Genomic DNA, 13,501 nt, shown 5'->3' on the forward strand with positions numbered 1-13,501 from the left:
CAGCCAAGTACAGAACAAAATGGTCCAGACTGAATTACTGTATCCTCAAAGTCACAAGAACCACAAACAACTCCAGCTTTGAAAACAAATCCTCAGTTACCCCTACCCTCCAGGCTTTCCCTCATCTTGGCAGGAGGAGGATCTTACCAGCTGCCACTGTCCAATCAATTATTGGCTTCGGCAGGGAAGGAGATGATAAATGTGTCCTTCGAACATACAATGGAAACTGAAATTAATCTAATTAGTTTGAAGGAGCACTTCAGTGCCATCGTGATGAGCGCGAGGTACAGGGATGGGAGAGGACATTCAGATGAAAATTGATGCTTATTTTCTGTCTAGTCCAGTTTGGGGTAATTTTCAAAGATCTCTTTTATTATTAAAATTCCATATTCTTATGAGATTCAACTGCTTAACTCTTTAAACACTTCCAGAAAAACTTGGTCACACAGTTACTCCCACACACCCTTAGCTAACAGGTAGCTACAAAGTGGCAAAAATTGCTAATATCAGTTCCACCTTCCATATTTCTTTTTCATTTTGACGACTGTGCTAGGTGGGATGAATATTTTACCAGGATATTTTCAGTGCAGAATATTTTACCAGGATAACTAAGGTTGATGGTCTGGTGATTTTGGATGAATACTTGGGGTTCTGTCAAAAGACTAAGCTTTTCAATGAATTGCTAATACTTTAACCTTGTTATGGATCCCCTCTCAATGTATTAAAAAATGGGTTAAGCATTTGGCATCTTTCTCTAATTAACATGGTGCTTTTAGAAATTTCAGAAGGAAACTGTCAGGGCATTGTAAAGAAATAGCGACTGTTTGAAACAACTAAAGTGAAGCTCAAGAAAGAATATATCAGCAGCTGCTTAATAATAGTTTGTATAATAAAATATTCATATTATCATATCCTTCCCCATCAAAGAGGATGGATCTTAATGTCATTTTAATATTTTTCCCACTAAAATAAAATTTTAATTAAGGCAGAAGATATATTGCCTAAGGTAAGCTAAACTGTTTAAAATTATTAACTGCTCGAATACTTGTTGCTATACTACAAGCTGACATAAAAGAAAAGAAATTAAGTACTCTAGGGATTAACGCAATTTTGAAAGCTGTACCCCTCCTCCTGTGGCCTTTTAGATACGCCTAACTGAGCCATAACTATTTTTCTCCACTCAGCCAGACTCCGGCTTTGTGGCTTTTTTAATAACCTGGCTTTTCAAGGCCTTGCTCCTGAGAGCCTTTTCATTTCTGCCGCACTACCTACAACCAAATTTCTTCCAGTTGCTCAACAGTCGAATGCCTCCTTTTCTTCGTTGCTGAAGCATTTCATTGCAGTTTCATTGACAGGGTGGTGTTCTGTTACAGTGGAATCAATAGCTTGGTGCTTCCCAGCACGCCGATTAGCTTGTCAGTCAGGGCCTGGGGGAGGTAGTGTAAATCCCAGAATACCAGGGGCCAGGAGTTTGAAAACAGAGGAATGCACGCAGGCCCTGTGGTTGTCTACCACCTGTTGCTCCACAACATGTGCAGAGTGAATTAACTTTTCTGCTACAACATGTCTTAAAGGTCAACTGCAATGGAAGCCCCGAGCTTTTGGAATATTTTAGCTCATTACCAAAAACCCATCTCTCCTGATTTGTTACTGGTCCTGGGACAAAAGGGGAATTGATTTCTTTGAGAGGCTGAGTTTGACCAACAACCTGGCGATGGGGCCAGAGAGAACAGACTAATTGGGAAGGGCATACATGAGAGAGAAATTGTTGCTTATTTTATTTTTTCGAAGTAAAAGGTCTGCCTGCTTCTTGATTACACATTAATGGAAAACAGGTCTGACAGTTAATGTGAGCATGCTGTGGGGTTCCATGGAGGCAGGAGACACATGTATATGTTTTTCAAGCTCCTAACAAGACCTGTTGTGATAACTGGGGAGTCATGAACTTGAATTTTCCTCCTATAAAAAGTTGGAAATACACAAGATAATGAAAAATTAATGAAGAAATGCAAAACGTACACAGAAGCTATTATGTACAACTTCTTGGGCACATACCAAAAAAATGGGTGTATTAGAGTTAACCAGGGATTAGATAACTTATTGTCTATTAGAACATGATTACAAAGTGATGTCAATTCAATATATATATATATATATATATATATATATATATATATATATACACACACACACATACATACACACATACATACATATCTTTAAGTCTTCTGATTCCACTGTGGAAAGCTGTGCAATCAACCACTTAAAGTGTCAATGATGCCTTCCAGTCAACCTCAGGAAATCTTTTTACAGATATTTATTATCCAATGCCACATCACCCCAGACCACAAAAGGAAATTCTGTGCTTAGTATATAAAGGCAATACAGACTGAGGAAGGTTGGCTTTCAGCACTTGGAGTTTTCTCACAAAACCTCCATAAACTCACCACAAACCACAATGTAAACTGGCACACTTCAGATATGACTTGTTAACCTAATTCCACCAAATTAATTCATTCACTTTAAAAGAGATTTCTAATGATGCAAACAAAAGCTCCAAAGCCGTGAGAACACCCATTTGAATTCAGAGGTTGGCAGGAAAAATATGAATCTTTTGGAGAAAACACATGCAAGGAAAACATTGACGCCTACCGTGGGAAAGATAATTTTACTCCTTGAAAAATTTGTTTAAGCTCATTTTATCTGTAAAATAAATGTGTCCATTTCAGAATGAAGAAAGCACGTAGTACCCCAAACTTCATTTGCCTTATGTGAAAAAAATTGTGTATTATATTATAAATTGCTTGGTGGCTTGTCTTTCTACCATATGGATGATGGCTAGATGAATATAGATGAATATTACAGGGAAGCTTAATTCTTACAGACTGTGATAGTCAGCTTTCTGTCACTGTATCAAAATACCTGAGATAATTGATTTAATAAGAGAAAAGTTTTATTTTGGCTTACAGTTTTAGAATTTCAGTCCATTGTCAGTTGGCCCACTGTTTGGGACCTGTGGTGAGGCTGTGTTCCACGGGGAGAGCATGTGGTAAAGTAAGCTGTTCCCCTCATGACCAAGAAGCAGGGAGGGAAGAAGAGACCAGCATCCCATAAACCCCTTGAGGGCATAGCTCCCAGTGAACTAACTTCCTTCCACTAGACCCCACCTCTTAAAGGTCATTACCTTCCAATTATGCCACAGTCTAGGGACCAAATCTTCAAGACCCAACCCTTTGGAGCTAACTTACAGCACAATTTTTTTAAAATGTATATATGCCATTCTGATCCTTCGACCCTTAATTTGTCAGGATGCTAAATTTGATGGGCATTTTTTGCTCACTAACAGCTCACTAACTACCTGCCACTGTGGCTGGCAATAGGGGGATCAGGGACATGACTCAAGGAAAATCAAGTCCATGCTGTTTGAATTCCAACCTAAGTTTAGCCACACCACATGCATGGATAATTTAGGAACAAAAACTCATTCCCAATAAGTAATAAAGATCACCACTCCCTTAGGCATAACTTTGTGTTGTATTTCCCAAAAACACTTTATCCCTCTTCTTCTCAGAGAAGAAGATTTCCTAACTGAAAACACACTATCAGAAACAAATTTGGTGAGACAGATTCAAACAGAACTTCCCACTTGACAAAACCCTAGACATCAAAGAACTGACAACTGTTTCTCCTAAAAGTCTTTACCTGTTTGATAGCTGCTTTCCCACAAACCCACAGCCATGGTTAACAAGTGGATTCAAGACCTATCACTAGTGACCTTTTAAAATTTCTCCCACTAGAAAAGAAGTAAACAGAGATACCCACCAAAGAGTCATTTATGGGTTCATCATGATTCCATCTAGAAGAATTTCCTCTGGCCATTCCCAGATCCACCCATCACTCCTTGTTTCCAAAGTAGACAGAGGACAAGTGATGTGTATTATGCAGACAGAAATATTCATGGACATGAGAGCTGAAAGCCAAACATAGGAGAAACAGGTATCACATTTTAAATGTCCTTACCAGTATTCTGTTTAAATGTCTGTGTTCAATTAAAAATATGTAGCTATCTGCTTAATTGAAGTCTGCTTGATTCTTTATAGCCACTCTTGTTGTGAGTAAATATAACTTTGTTTTATTTCAGAAGCATACATGAGTAGCAGCTACTGACATCTCCTAATGGGGCCTACACTCAGTTCTTATAGAGTGGTAGCCTCTAAAGTCACAGCATCTTATTAAGCCCATAAATGATTATGCTTCACTGAGACATTTTAAGCAATGCTACTGCCTAGCACCTGCTTATTAAGCACCATAGCCACAGTTTCTCCATCCCCTATACTCATGGTGGCCCATCCTGTAGCAGCTCACCCACACGAAAAAGCATGCTCATTTTCAGAGGTGCAGACTTCTCTGTGAATGTCCAGATGGGCTCTGCAAGATCAAATAAACTCACAATGAGCTTTGAAAGAATGGTTCTAATGAAGCTGCTACCAGCTAAACTCTGACATTACAAGGATTCACCAGATGGTTGTAGAGGGGACCTGAGTTCCAGCCCCTGACGAATGTGACCAAACGGTCTATTTCACTTAGTTGACAGAATATTAAAGTTTAAATTTTTATTAGTATTACTTGCCTGTCCAAGTATATTTACCTTGCAAAAAAAATTTGAATAACCTGAATCGTTTCTCTGAACTTGGGCCCAGTTAGTCATTTTATATATTTATTTATTTATTTTTAATTGATTTTGGTGCTGGGGATCAAAACCAGGGCCTTGGACAAGCTAAGCACATGTTCCACCCCTGAATTATCCCCTACTCCCAGTTTACAATTAAACACATCTGGAATATGTATATATGTGCGTGTGTTTGTGTGTAGGTATGCATATGTGTGAACACCTTCATTATTACTTGCTCATTTACATGGCTATATCAATGCATGAGAACTGAGGTAATTAAACTCAATTGCCCCTTCTGGGTGGATTAAAATCTTGTCCAGCTCCTTAACTACCACCGGAAACCTGGCCATACAAGGGACAGTCAAAGCTCGAGTATCTTACAGGGAACACAGGTTCAACCACAGTGTCAATTATATTACAGTCTCCAAGGAGTTTATGTGAGTTACTAATATAAGACACCAACATAACATAAAAATTGGAATAAATAGGTGGGAGAACAAGTGAAAAAGTCAAGTATGTTTTGGCAAGAAGTGGAGCATAGATCTCAGAGGTCACACCCAAGAGGCCACAAAGCTCTCTCAGCTGCCACCCACCAAGATCTGAGAAGGCACTGTCAGCAATTTCAAAAAATAAAAAATAAATCATTATCTGGGAGGCTACAGAAAACACTTGAGGTGAATTTTTTTTTTTTTTACCCCAAGTCAATATGGGAAGAAAATGGACAATAGTGGGGTTTTTTCTTCTTTAGAAATTGATGTATAAAAATATACTAATTAAGTTTGATTAAATATAAATTATGTTTATCCAATTATCTGAATGACTTAAGGCTGAGTTAATTTTAACTTCAATGTTATAATTGGGTTTACATTAAACATGGCAAATGCAAATTTCCCAACCTGTGTAATATTCTTCTTGTCATTAACAAATTTTTCAAAACATTTGCTATATAGTCTAGTTTTTTTCAGGAGCGAGATATAAATGTACATAATAATCATAATTCTACAAGCTCTATTCAATTTACTAAAAATCTCTTAAATAGAGATAATGATATCAACTTTAAGGATTATTATTCAGAACTGAAACAATAAACATGAACACATAGTTACAAGTACTTGACATATTTTAGGCACTCAATGAAAGAATATATTATTAAATTTCCTGTTCAAATATAAATATAATATTATCTGTATTCCAAGAATTGAATTATAGCACAACAAATTGAAAACGAATGAATTCACATGACTTTCAGAAATGATGTATTTAGTCCCATTACAACAGTATTTTGAGGATACTAGGAGTGATATTTATCTAGGACATATGAGGAGACTCAGATAGAGTCTCCTTGTCGGTCCAAGGAGACTGGCATTCAATGGGAAAATATTTCACGTTGAGCATTTGAACACCAGGCTGAGTAATTTGTTTATTTATTTATTTTTTAATTTTTAAATTTTAATTTGTTATATATGACAGCAGAATGCATTACAATTCATATTAGGCTGAGTAATTTTTATGCATTACTTTGTTTAACACAACAAATTCAAGAACTATGGACATAGCACCTCTAAAGCTGATAAAACAGACAAACTACGAAGTACCTTTCCCAAGATTCCACCAAGGGTTTAGTAGAGTTGATGAGAGTCTTAACTTCACAGTCCAACTCTGAAGCACACGCTATTAAATTCTGTACCAGGATGAATATAAGGAGCAGAGCTTCAGATCATCTGAGGTACAATGTTGATAGGGCAGAGGGATAAAGAGATAACACATACATTTTAGCTACAGAAGTCAAGAGACACAAAATAAGACCCTGGTTAGAATGAAATGGCTCAACAGCTCATTCCATAGATATTGGCATCTGGCAGGATTTGTGCTGTTTGTTTCAAGGCCAAGCTCAGCTTCTCAAAGAGACCAGGCTTGGCTAGAAAAATTGTCACCTTTTAAATGGAGTTTACAATCTCCATTTTCAAAAATGCAAAATTCTTTCTCAGAAAAAAGAAAAACTTTTCTATGAATAATATAAATGACCGAGAAGCACATAAAAAAGATGTCATTAACTATTAGGGAGATACAAACCTAAACTATATCACTTCACACATACTAGAATAGCTATCAAAAAGATGGTCAGTAACAAGTATCAGCAAGGATGTGGAGAAATTGGGACCCCACTGCATTGCTGGATGGAATGTGAAATGGTTCAGCCACCATGGAAAGAAGTTTGGTGGTTCCTCAATGAGTTCAACAGAGAAGTTGCCTGTATGTCTTAGGAACTTCATTTCTGGGTGTATTCCTTAAAGAATTAAAACAGGTGTTCAAACAAAAATGTTCATACCAATGTTCACACCAGCAATCTTCACAGTAGAAGCAGCCACCCAAATGTCCATCAAAAGATGAAAGAACTGTTTTTTTAAATGTCATATTTGTACAATGGAATAAAAATTTGGTCATAAAAAGAATAAAATTCTAATATACATTAAAGCATGGATGAACCTCAACCAAAAATATTAAGATGGGTGAAAGAGATCAGAAACAGAATGCTACTTCCTATATAATTTCATTTATATGGCATATAAAAGTCAGGAGTTGGTAAGTTCATAAAGACAGAAAGCCAATTAGTGGTTACTAAGAGTTGGGGTCAGAGTGGGGATGGAGAGTAACTGCTTAATGGGTCTGGGGTTTCCTTTGGGGGTGATGAAAATATTCTATTAATGATTACAACACAACATTGTAAATTTACTAAATGTCATCAGGGTAAACTTTTTGGTATTTATATTTTACTAAAATTTGGACTAAGAAAAATAAAACCTCTATGTAAATACAATATGTAAAAGATAAAGTAGGGTAGCCCTGGTGAAATCTAGCACAGATGGGTACTCTGCCATGCAAAATTCTTAGAAGAGAGAAGGCCAGGTTTACTTATCTAATCCTTAGGATGCACTCTTAGGAAAAGCACAACAAAATTTTTTTCTATGGCCCACAAGGAAATACCATTGACACTTTGAGCAAATGAAAACAGAGTTTTCACAAGCTAGAACTTAGAGAATCCATGCTCCCATGCTAATTCACATGGAAAAGCAAAAGACAAGCCCCTTACAAGCAAACAAATGTTAAGATTAATCAAACTTTGTTCTGTAGACTCTCCTGGGGAAAACATCAGATTGGTCTTACAGCAGGAATTGCTTAAGCACTACTATATTACTTCATTTGGGGATGTTTATCCCAGCTGAAAGGTACCTTTTGGAGGAGCACTCCATTCATTGCTTTTTAAATCCCTTCAAGTAAGAGTGTCATCATTTTGCTTGATAAGAAGTAGTCTCCTTGGTGTCTTGAGCCATGGTTCAGCATTCTCCTGGCCTTGCAAATGAATAAGCAGATGACAGTCCTATCACTCTAGAACCAGATTGTAACATGCTGGCCTCTTCAGTCCTAAACTCTTTTTTCCTTTAAATCACATAATAGTTGCTCCCAAGTAATTATGAAGATCTATATGCTTGCATCTCAACTTAGTGGAGGAGATGTGGGATAAGGTTTTTTCCTCCCCTAAGGAGTGGTTTTTCTCAAGAGCAAGATGAGAAGTGTTCAATTGATGTTGAAGCTAGACTTTCTCACCGCTGTTTGTGTGGGGGCAGGAAGCACGTTCTGCACATGTTGGTAAGAAGCCTTAAACCCAGATTATAGCAACCTATCTCTGCAGAGTGCTCTTGTAGGGTCTAGGGTGAAAGGTCATCCTCTTAGACTGGATGGCTGTACTCAAACAATTACAAGACCCCAGTATTTCTACAAAAGGGATGTTGAAGCTACATCAACAGATTTTATGCAACTGATTTACACAAAGCACAGCTAAGTAAATGGAAACTTTTCTCAAGACCACTTGGCTTAAGAGTTATATATTAAAATTCTAGTATGATTCTTAACAGTAAATAAATAAAGATTAAAAATTTTAAATAAATACATTTAAATTTCTAAATGTATTATCTGTCCTACTCTAATAGATTAGATGTTGTCTCCATTTTTTCCAGTAAGATCCAAAAATAAAAACATTTGCACACTGTACAATGAAATGCTAGAACTCAAGAAACATGAGCATATGCATATAATAACAAAGCTTGACAATCCAAGGATGGCCTAAGACTCCCAATTTCAAGACCGTTTTTATTTTCTCTGTTTAACTTGGAGAATTATAACTGTTTATGTGGAAAGGAGACGGGAGTTTTTTGTTTTGTCTTGTTTTTCCCTGGGTGTCAATCAAACCAAAGACAATGACTTTGGGGTGTTCCCACCCTTGAGGGAAATTGTTTCATAGGAGACCGGGCATAAGAAGGTGACCGTGGGTTTTTTTTTTTTTTTTTTTTTTTTTTTATCAAAGCTTGCACAACTGATTGCAGTTCTCAAATACACTCCTTAGGCTTTAATTAATCAGAGGTGATTTAGGCCAACACTTGAGCCCTGGTTAGTAAGCTTATCCAGAACACAGACTCCATTTCCCTGAGTCTCTTTAGGACAGGGCTTGTCATTTGTAACACACTGCCCTTTTTCTACACAGAAAAAGGTAAGAAGCTTTAAACCCAGATTATAGCAACCTATCTCTGCAGAGTGCTCTTGTAGGATCTAGGGTGAAAAACTATTTTGATGAAGTGAATTTCAAAATTGGAAACAAATGGTTTATTTTAAAAAATGCACTTTATCATCTTCTTATCTCATCATATAAAAGAACGCTTTCTTCTGACACTCGTCCTTAGCCACTTGGAAGGAATCCTGATTAGCCCTGAAGAAATGTATTGTCATTCTCCAGATTTCAGTTTAGAAGTTAGACTTTTGTACTGTAAAGTTGGGCCCCAATTAATCAACATTTGGTTTACATATATTGATCAAGAACTTCTTTGAAGGTCTCAGTGACCTCACAGTAAAGCCCAGTAATGAGGAATCACAAAGTATAATCATGAAGATCTCAAGAAGAATAGTGGAATGAGTAAAGGGATTTAAATTCTTTACATTTTTAAATTAAACATCCAAAAGGGGTCAAGTTTTAAAAATGAGAGTTTAATGGGAAGTTTCCAGGGTAGAGCCTACATGTACAAAGTCACATCCAGCCAGGCAGACAAGTGGAGTTGGGGGAACAGAAAGGCTCTCAACCTTCCTTTTAAGCTCAGCTCGTAACCAAATCAGAGGGCATAAAAAGATCACTTCAAACCATGGAGATCAGCATCTCTACTAAATGACCATTTTAAACAAGATGGCTACCTGAGGACCTATCATTCCTTTCAAAGAAGCAGCAAAAAAAGCAAAGCCCTTGATTCTGTTGTACCATTTGAACGTTTGCTCTGACACAAGTTTAGGACTCAGTTTGTTCAGTCCATTCCTCAACTAATCCTTCATGAAAACCAGTATCATAAGCAATAAAGGAAGGGTCTCACCAATGTCCTTATGGGGTATAAGCACATCTTTTATAAACCATCTGAAAATATAAACAATAATAATAATTGTGTTCATTTATCCAAGTATTCATTGATTCAGTGTCCAGTTTATATTCAGTATGGTTCTAGACCCTGGATAGTTAAGAAGAAGCAAAACAGACACAACCCCTACCTCGAAGAAATTTAGATTCCACTAGAGAAAGACAGACAAGATCAATTAAGCAAATAATTATTCAATTAAGCAAATAATTATTTGGTATGTCAAGTGGTGATATAAAATGGTATGCAAGAGAAAATTAAATGAGGAAACTAGTAGGCCATTGATATTTTTACCTACGGTGGAAAAAGAAGGCTTTTACAAGAAGTTGGGCTGAGAGACCTGAATGAAGAGTGTGAGAGCCCTGGGCCTGTCCAGGGAAGACCATTTTGGATGAAGAGAACAGAGGCAATGATCTCACCCTCTCAACCACCTGCCTGCTCTTCCAGGCAGGAGAACACCAAGCCTTTTTGAATATAGTAGAGGTAGTTCCTGGAGCAGAGCAAGAAAGTAGGAGAACAAGCTGGGAGCCCAAGCAGATGAAAGGAAACTGAGTCCGAGTTAATCAGGAAAAAGAATATGAAACCAGTGGAAAAATCCGTTTTGTCAAGGCTCCTTGTAGTACGGGAGCTGAAAAGTCCAGCAGCTTCTCCTAAGTGAGCAGCAGCATTCCAGAGCACATACTTAAGAGAGGAGTTCAAGTGCGAGCTGGTAGTGATGGCTTGACCAAAATGGCAAGGAGATACCTCTAGGAAGGTCTGCAGTTTCCTCCTTCTCCACCAAATGGTCTTTATGAGAAAAGAGTAGGTTGTGTCGGGCTTATCAGAAACAGTGGTATTTTGGAACTCAATGCCATCTCTATAAAATCCCAGCCAAAGGGGCTCCCCACTGCCCACCCCAGTTGTATGACCCCCACACAAAACCAGGAAAGTGGGCAAGCAGCTTGGCTCCAATTTCCTTATGTAGGGGAGATTAATATCACATGAATCAATGAATCTTTTACATCTCAAATTTGCCACAAATGAAAGAACTTCCTCTGCCCCCTCAGAACATCTGGATGCTGCCTGCTGGGGTCTCAAATCCAAGTGGAAACAGCTGGGTGTCAGCAAAGAGACAGAACTGGATGGCATCTAAATATGATTGGGGAAGTTGGTTGAATAAAGCAATAAATAAAAAAAAAAGTTTAGCCACAGATTGATGATGAAGAAATACAGCTGTGTGGCCAGGCGGGCTTCTCCCAGTTCCTCTGACTATTAACTGCTGGACATGCTGCCTTTTTGGTTCTTCCTGCTTTGTCTAGTTAGGTTCCCCTCTGTGACTCTGGAAATCTGGAATCCATGGGCAATTCTGGCCCTGTCCAATCGCAACTCCCACTCAGCATGCTTTTTGTATGAGTACCTTTCACTCTCGGGAAGTTCAAAAAATAGAAGCAGTATGTGTGAAAGGGAGAAGTGTATGCATTAGTCATTCTGCTTGGTCCATACTATGTTGTCATCGCTGTCAAGCATAATAAAAATGCAACTAAAACACTTAGCCACATATTGATCTGCTCCCACACCTTCTGTGCTAATCTTAAAGTAACAGTCTACTTCATGTCCCCCATGCTTTAAAGCTCATGTCGGTGAGTTTCCTTTAACTGTTTATTTTGGAAACAGCTGGGGAAATATCAACCTCGACTTTCCCACCATTTAGCTATTGCCATATATAACCTGTTGTAGGAATTGAAATATAAGAACCCTAAACATCAACCAGGATAGCTTGAGTCAAGACTGGTTTGTTGTTAATAGGATTATTACTACTACTACTACTACTACTGCCATTGGAAGTGTGTTTGGTTCTAACTATTTTTTTTTTCTTTCACAGACCACATACTTTTGGCTTTATTACTAGTAATTGAATGAGAGTTCCCATATATTGAATGCTCACTATACTATAAAAGCTCCATATTGTGGGTTTAATGTATATGCTTGGTTAAATTATTGTCATATGCCTCTGAGGTGCATAGTAATATCTAGATACTATAGATGAAAAAATAAAGTGTCAGATACGGTAGTACATGACTGTAATCTCAGCAATTTGGGAGGTTGAGACAGGAGGATTGCAAGTTTGAGGCCAGCCTCTTTTAATTTGCAAGACTCTCAGCAATTTAGTGAGACCCTATCTCAAAATAAAAAAATAAATAGATAAAATAAAAACGAATGGAGATGTAGCTTAATGGTAATGTAGCTGGATTCAATCTTCAATGCTGGAAGGAAGGAAGGAAGGAAGGAAGGAAGGAAGGAAGGAAGGAAGGAAGGAAGGAAGGAGGAAGGGAAGGAAGGAAGCAAGCTGAAGTACAGATGAGAGAAAGAGAGGGGAAGTGACATGCCCACAGTCATCCAGACAGCAACATGACATCTGACAAATTGTGCAGCCCATGTTCTTAACCACTTTCTAGATCATATGTTCATATCTAGAGACAGGAAGACCTCTTCCTGCAAAATGCTTGTGTATGTCAGAAAGCAGCAAAGAAAATCTGCATTGTGACCCACAGCTCCAATGTAGAAATAGGACTCACTTGAATCTCCCAAGGTGCCACTTTCCATGAGACCTACTCACATGAGAATTGGATTTAGATTCCCGTGGAGCTTTCATTTTGATAAGTCTCCAGTTTAGGCTTGCAGGGCTAAATTCACCATGCAAGCTTAGCATCAGTTTAAGCAGCGGCAGTGGCTACAAAAAAAAATTTCAGATTCTCTGTTCAATAAAGCAGCAATGGCAACTATCTGCTCCTGCAATTTTGTGGCATGACTCAGGATGCGTTTCTAGAAGCTTAGCTTCAAATCTGTTTCTCCAGTCACCTAACAATTCCATGAGCTACCTCATTTCCTTTATTAAATCACTTTTCTGCTTAAACTAACCAAAGTAGAGGGGATGTTGTTATCAACTTATAACCCTGAACAAAACAGACAGGAAAGATAAATAGAGGGAATTCACATACTTCCTCTTTTCTTGCAGCTGTTTCTCTAGTGGACTGTGTGTTAGTTAGCTTTGTATAATTGTCACAAAATGCCCATGATAAACAACTTAATAAAGAAAAGGTGTCTTTTAGCTCATTGTTCTAATGGTTTCAGTCCATGGTGGGTTGGCTCTGTTGCCTTTGGAACTGTGGTGGGGCAGAATGTCATGAGAGGGAGTATGTGGTAAAGCAAAACTGTTCACACCATGGTGACTAGAAAGCAAAGAGAGAAAGGGAAGTGGCCAGATCCCGGTATACCTTCAAGTACATGTCCACAATGACTTGACTTCCTCTAGCAAGGCTCCAACTAAAAGTTTCCATGACCTCCTGTTGGGACTACAGGGGAACCAAGCCTTTACCACTTGGACCTTTGGGAGCCATTT

This window comes from Callospermophilus lateralis, chromosome 3 (genome assembly GCF_048772815.1).
Source record: "Callospermophilus lateralis isolate mCalLat2 chromosome 3, mCalLat2.hap1, whole genome shotgun sequence".
Lineage (NCBI taxonomy): Eukaryota > Metazoa > Chordata > Mammalia > Rodentia > Sciuridae > Callospermophilus > Callospermophilus lateralis.